The sequence below is a fragment of the Ostrinia nubilalis genome, chromosome 24 (genome assembly GCF_963855985.1).
Source record: "Ostrinia nubilalis chromosome 24, ilOstNubi1.1, whole genome shotgun sequence".
Taxonomy (NCBI): Eukaryota; Metazoa; Arthropoda; class Insecta; order Lepidoptera; family Crambidae; genus Ostrinia; species Ostrinia nubilalis.
This window is the reverse complement of record NC_087111.1, coordinates 8138517-8144856: the sequence shown is the minus strand read 5'-3', so window position 1 is coordinate 8144856 and position 6340 is coordinate 8138517. Positions and strand designations below refer to the sequence as shown.

Sequence of the window (6340 nt, the reverse complement as noted above, 5' to 3'; positions counted from 1 at the left end):
ACTACTTATACATAATTGGATCTGAGACAATTAAACGTTTTCGACCTTGTTCGAAAATGGGTCACGCTACTATTGTAAGTATATTTTTTGCTAAGTACCTATTTGTTAAAACCGCAAAAGTAGACTCTATGCTCCAGTGGGTAGTGAGTGGGACAGTCAGTCTACGGGGTTTGGGTTCGATTCCCAAAAGGGAACCCAAAAAACCAGATACACATAAAAATAAAAAAGTATCAAGTGAAATCGGACCCAGTTTCCTACAGTAGTATCTAGTGTGATAATAACTTTGCTCAATTAATAGCTATGAAAAAGGTGATAATAGATTATAATAGGTAAATTACCACACCACCATTCTCAGCACCAACCCATAATAATATGTTGTACCGAAGTATTGGTTTGGGCCTACATACATAATATTAAATATTTTGATTGGATTTGATTTATTTACTTACTAAATCATGTGTGTTATTTATTTTAATTACACGGCCAAAATATTAACAGACGTTTGTTGTAATTTATTAAAATCATTCAATCACCTCTCGCAGCCTCCTCGTTTATGGTGGCTGGGTATTTTTATCCCATCTTCCGAGTTTAAAAACCACGGAGGGTGATTATTTTTCCGCCCCGACGCCGGGGTTGACGCGTTTATTGTAACTGGATTCCAATTAGGCCTCCGCCCCACGTTATGGGTAGGGTGGCCAGAATGATGGGAAATTCGGGAAAATAAACTGATGAAAATCAGGGAAAATCAGGCTGTATGTTAAGTTATTAAGGTTAGGTGGTATTTGCAACAAAAATGCACGGTCTCATGTGCTATTAACTTAGATTAGGAGTTATTAGTAGGACAACAGACTTTGTAGCAAATAACGCACTTGTAAAACAACTCTAAATAATTATAATAAGATGTCATGTTTAGCTCCTAATGCCATCGCCTTATCCGTAACATAGTCGTGTTATTACTCATACGAATTTGCATAATTATTATAGGTACCTACATAACGCATATTTTGAGAAAGTTTGTTGTTTTATTAAATTGTCCTAAATTTTCAGCAAAATGTGTATCCTCCCCAGTTATGGCGGGAGATTTTCCCGCGCGGCGACTGCCGCCATTTTTTACAGCGACGATTTTTCTTTTTTGTGGCAACGGCGTTTGCTGGCTGGTTATTAAGGAGGTTGAAAAAAATGCCTAATATTTTTCGTTAATAAGGACCGAGGAGGCTTCCAATATTTCCTTATTTGACTTGTGACTATGTCGAACATTATTAGAAGTTAAATAGAAAGCCTGTTAAGTTAAAATAAGCTTTTATTTACATAAACTAAAAATTACTTAAAAACTAAAATTTAAATATTACTAATGATAAAAATTGTTTACAAAATAAAAAATACTTCACCCTGTTAAGTTAACAATCTTCTCGATATGAAATTTATCATGTTGTTTTGTCAATTAAAATCTTTTAAGTTAGCGACATCTTATCAATTAAGTGTGACTTAAATGTTTCATTATTTACATTTGAGTTTCCTTAAACATTGTTAGTAAGTCATTCCTTTAAGTGTCGCTAGATGGCACTCTGTATCGATCGATCTGAAGCTACAGGAGAATAAGGTAAATAGTTTTATCACTATAATTCAATGGGTTTGAAACGATTCATCTGACACCATAACACAAATTATTTAACTCTGTATGATTATGATTACTAATAATACATATGTATAGTAATACTAGTCATCTGGTAGCAGAACTGGAGATTCCTGAAATAACTCACTTTGTAAGGTTTGCTAAGTTGGTTAGGTCAGTTTTACCAGTTTTACTTAATTACTAAGTTTTATCATCTGCAGAACACATGCAGCAATGAGAACCGAGAACCTCCTTGAAGTCGGTTAAAAAGTAAGATACATACAATCAATGACGTCACACAGCTGGACTTTTGAAAATATCCCTATTCGTCGTTTCAGCACGAGTAGAAGCGAAACATTGAGTCCATAATATTTTTCCAAGCAATGGGATTAATCACCCTGCACGATGGCCGGAAAGAAAAAAAACAAAGCTTTTATTTTTCAATCAAATCAAACGAACGTATTACGGACGCAATCGAAACTCTGTAACGATTTCCGGACGTGCGGAGAGGGCAGGGCTGACAATGTTAGAAAAACGTGTTCCTCAAAAATTTTAAGCCGATAGACAAATTTTTAAATCGCTAGGACTTCTATGATGGTACTACCTTAGTGGTGGTACTACTAGTTAAGGCTGTGCTGAACTGAATTATTGCTCAGGCTGAGTTGCACTATAACGATGTTTTGTATGCAATTTGACAGATTTTTGACGTTTGTTAAAAGAAGATGGTGCAACCCAGCCAAAGTCTTGTTGTTGATCAAACAACAACTTAGTCGTACGTTTGTGAACCTAAGTGATTTACTTACTATAATCTTTATTGCACATACATAGCTGACTTTACGCATTCTCTACCAGTCAACCACAGCTCAAGCAGAGAAAGTTTAAGTTTTCTTTTTCTTCTTCATTTTTAATTTTCCTACTGGTCTTAGTGGACAAACTTAAATTTTTTGGGTTTATAATGGCGGTCAAGCAGCATATCGCTACACACTCAAATCATAGAAGGGAATCGAATCCCTTCTATGATCTGAGGCTACACAGCAGGACTTTCAATGATGGGAACGAGAGGCTTCACATGTATGGCTCTTGTTTGCGGTCAAGGTGTAATTCCTGGCTATACATGAGTTCAGAAGTTGTAGGGCTGGATTTAGGATTTGGGAAACGGGAAACGTGTAGGTGTTTCTTTTTTTTATGCATAATTACTATTATGGAAGCAATAAACGTATTGAGTATTGAAAATGTACCATCCTAGACTGCATCCCACTCAACATCAGGTGCGATTGTGGTCGAATACCTGCCTTGTTAAGTGTTACAATGTGATATCTGCCCTGTAAGTGCCTATTCACTCTCGCCTTGAAAAGGCCCGGATTATAGTCTTCGGGGAACATAGTGTATAGTTCCGTTTATGGCCAGCCCTAGCGTATTCCTTTTTTTTCGCCACCTCGAGCGGCTGCAACTGATTCTCGTTACTTTCTCGTTTTGCTGTCTATCGGTTTCAAAGCCGTGTGTTTTTCAAAAACGGAATGCTTTTTTAGTGTTGTGAGAGCATTCACTAATTGATGGTTCGGCATCCGAATTCGTCTCGGTGCGTTTGGTTTATGTAGGCAAGGGGCTAGGTTGGTATCCTTCCGTTTGGCCAAATTACTTTTCGCCAAATTTCACTTCGCAAACAACTTATCGCCAAAGTTTCATTTCCCAAATGAACTTTTAGCAACTGTACTTTTCGCAACTAATTCATTTGGTCAAATTATCATTTGGATAAATTTTACTTGGCAAATGTTTATTTAGCAAATGTTTTATGTTGCCAAATATTATATCCCAAATAATTTGTTTGGTCAAATTGACACTTCACATACTTACCCACCGTTACCCACAAATCAAAGCATAAGGCACATGATCATGGTTTTCACAATAATTTTATGTAAAACATTGCAGAAAATAGTATGGTTGCAAAAAGTAGGTATTGCAGAAAATAGTAGGTTAGGTTAGGTTAGAACAGTGACCCTTAATGCGCGAAGGCGAGCGAAGCGTGCCGCGGCAGCGGCCGCCGAGCGCTAGAATCACCTCTATTGTTAATGAATCATTTGGAAATTTCGATACAAAGAATGAAATAAGGAAATTAATGTAGAACAAATTTTATATTAACTCCCCACTAAACAAAATAATAACCACAAGCTAATTTGTATACCATTCTATGCACCAATCAAATTATTTTGTAAATAGTTTATCGTGAAATATTTTTGCCTAATGAAACGTTTGGCAAACCATACTTTGCCAAACAATAATTTGCTAAACAATAATATGCCAAAAAAAACATTTGCGAATTAAAAGTTTGCAATAAGTTGCTTTGCCAAATGAGAATTTGCCAAATAAAAATTTGCGAAACGTTGTTTGCGATGAGATAATTTGGGAAACGTTTTTTGGCCAAACATTAGTAATCCGGCTAGGTTGCCTAATCCACTATTTTATTTTTCTCTACTCCCTAATTTTGATATCCAACCTACTTATTAGTATAAAATATGTTCTACATTTATTGTGACTATTTTTGTTATTGCGTATTCTACTTATTAGTGTAAAATATGTTCTACACATTTATTGTGACTATTTTTATTATTGCCTATCATGTAGGCAGAGAGTAGTTATTTGCTACTCGATTTTTTATGAAGATTTTTTTTAAATATTGTTGTTTTTTGTTTCTGTCTTAAACTACGAATTTTGAATGAATGTTAAATTTTAATTAATATTAATTAGTTCTACGGGATTTATTCAGTCGTTACTATGTAGGTATTCCAAACACTTCGGACTCTTTTAAACAAGACTTATGTACCCCAAAATCTACCCAGTCCCCAAGACTAAAGGCGTCGGATTAAAAAACTCACCATGTCGAATCGATCCGCACGCTTGTCGACGCGCGTTGTACGCCCGTCCACAGATGGCGCTGCATCCAATCCCATTCGATTTTCAAATTCAAACACGAATCGATCTTTTTTTCTTTGAGGCTTGCATAAGCGTATCCAGACAGTGTCAATTTGTGAACTTCTTTTTAATTAGATTAGTTTTTTTTTCAAGCGCGAAGAGACGAGGTGTCGGCCGTCATTTGTTTAGCGCAGTAATTCTCTCCTCCAGGTGATTGACTGCTGTGTCAAATTAGAACACACCATCTAATTAGACGGGTTTGGCTTTTTTTTCACATTTGATTTGCCACGGGCCATAAGATCTTTATTATTTTTATCATTTCGAGAATTTGAATCTCTCTCATCTGGCGATTTTTCCACTTCGCGATTTCACATTTTATTTGAAACTGGCCAGTGGCCATCAATCCAAATTTTTATCATTTTTAGAACGCGTTGGGATTAAATGGTTTGAGAATCAATTCTAAGAGGAAAAATTAAAAAATCATTTGTTACAGTTAGTCCACTTAACAAAGGAGGTGTAGAGTTGGTAGAGTGCGTGAGCTGGACCCCAAGCCATTTCTTCAGAAAACTGTTCAGGGTGCTTTGGCATGAAAAAGTAATAGGTAATAAAACAAAACTAACGCACTGAGTTCTTCTGTAGAATCTTCTCATTAGCGTTCCCTTAATCCAACATGAAGTGACAAATTGTTTTAAATTAATAATCAACAAAACCTATTTGTGCCGCGAAATTAGCTGTACGTTTTTAGCTTCCAATTACAATCAGTACCACCCTAACTGATGTCTTTTAGATGTCCGGAAAACGAGCCTGTCTTCGTGTCAACCAGCATATTTTTCACCCATAAAGAAACTAGAAATCTGTTAGGCGTGACACCCAATTTGTGTTCAATTTGAAATCTTAATAAGCAGCTAAGAATAAGCGACTAAACACCGTTTATAAAGGAGGCGCGTCAATTGACAAATGTGTTCGTGAGAGAAGCGATACATGCAATTAGGAAAGGAATGCGCGCACGTTTCCGAACGCATCTTGACGAGGTGACAGCGCGCCAAAATTAATGTCGTTGACTTTTTTTTTCTGTGGCTCTATAAACATATTTATACTGGCTTCTCTCCGCACTCCGCAGCTTCGTATTTGTCTGGGTATAAGCTCTATTAGAGAAAGTCATAAACGCGCTGACGCGTTTAAAACACTTCAGTACCTCTAGTAGGAAAAACTTTCGAGTTCGTTTCGTTGCGTATTCAAAGTGTCATCGAAAAATTTTGTATGAAAAATTAAACAGCGCCCCCTATATTATAGCCGCCCTAGGGGGCGCTGTTTAATTTTTCATACAAAATTTTTCGATGACACTTTGAATACGCAACGAAACGAACTCGAAAGTTTTTCCTACTAGAGGTACAGTATTTAACTTAGTCTAAATTATTCTGTACTATGATGTAGATTTCTTGCCAATTGCATAAAAAGGCACGACACTTATTATTGACAAAATAAATGTGTTCGTGAGAGAAGCGATACATGCAATTAGGAGTGCGCGCGCGTTTCAGAATGCATCTTGACAAGGTGACAGCGCGCCAAATGTGTCGTTGGTCTTTTTTTCTTCAGCTCTTTACAATGTATTGCAATATAATCATAATTCAACCAAACTTGAATCACCTTGAATGTTCTGCCTTTACTTTTAAAAGGTTTCCTTAAGCTCTGCCAGAACATGTCGATATACGCATCTCGCAAAGGCCTTTCACACTTTAAAATGTTTATTTCACGACATTTTTAGTTACTTTAAGTTACTTACTTATAGCACAGAATAATAATAAGTACTACGTACTT

The 6340-nt window shown here is 36.3% G+C and overlaps 1 long non-coding RNA gene across 1 annotated transcript in view; it reads right to left on the bottom strand.

The window, feature by feature from the left end:
- The window catches only part of LOC135083758 (uncharacterized), an 84195-nt gene extending 78264 nt beyond the window's left edge, over positions 1–5931 (bottom strand). Inside the window, exon 1 of the long non-coding RNA XR_010259690.1 lies at positions 5718–5931. This is a non-coding gene — a long non-coding RNA (uncharacterized LOC135083758). The remainder of the gene's footprint in view (positions 1–5717) is intronic.
- Positions 5932–6340: the final 409 nt, after the last annotated feature.